Source organism: Sinocyclocheilus rhinocerous, unplaced genomic scaffold (genome assembly GCF_001515625.1).
Source record: "Sinocyclocheilus rhinocerous isolate Xijiao unplaced genomic scaffold, SAMN03320098_v1.1 scaffold43657, whole genome shotgun sequence".
Taxonomy (NCBI): domain Eukaryota; kingdom Metazoa; phylum Chordata; class Actinopteri; order Cypriniformes; family Cyprinidae; genus Sinocyclocheilus; species Sinocyclocheilus rhinocerous.
The window spans coordinates 1-624 of NW_015667919.1; the positions used below are offsets into that span (position 1 = coordinate 1).

Below are 624 nucleotides of genomic sequence, written 5' to 3' on the forward strand. Positions count from 1 at the left end.
TTACTGCTGATGTCAACCTTTCGCTCATAACAGATGAAAACATCTTGAATGAGAAACGTTTTAAGTTATTTGATAGAAGAAAAGCAAATGGATGATCTTAATGTGCATGAGTCAACAGGTCAGAGTCTAACACAGCATACTGTTAGCCGTCCATAGAGAGTGGAGTAGTTGTCATTTGCATCCTGACAGGTGATAGAACACTGAACAAACGCTGAGTGAGTAAGGATGACAGCTTCTTGGGAGATGAGCACCTAACCTCTGGCAGGAGAGGCTCAGAGCAATTATACGTTGCTGAGGGCATCAACACCAGGTACCAATTATATGTTGCTGAGGGCATCAACACCAGGCAACACTTTACCCTCCAGCAGCTCCAGACTAGCTCCGCCTCCTGTGCTCACATGACTGACCTTGTCTTCGGTGTCCCACTTGGCACAGCAGGTTGCTGTGTCTCCCCCACCTGAATTTAAAGAAACAAAGATGTCAATTAGTTTAGTTTATTATAGTGACTGATATGGCCTTTAACTAACGGCCGATACCGATATCTTAGAGAGCCAGGTGGCCGATGGCCGAAAAAAGCCGATATGTGACCCTGGACCACAAAACCAGTCTTAAAGGGGTCCTATT

At 45.4% G+C, this 624-nt stretch overlaps 1 long non-coding RNA gene across 1 annotated transcript; it reads left to right on the forward strand.

Annotated features, from left to right (window-relative positions):
• The first annotated feature begins 6 nt into the window (after positions 1 to 6).
• Positions 7 to 440, forward strand: LOC107733989 (uncharacterized). The gene is made up of 2 exons (XR_001639043.1): positions 7 to 310; positions 347 to 440. It is a non-coding gene; the product is annotated as an uncharacterized LOC107733989 (long non-coding RNA).
• The last annotated feature ends 184 nt before the right edge of the window (positions 441 to 624 follow it).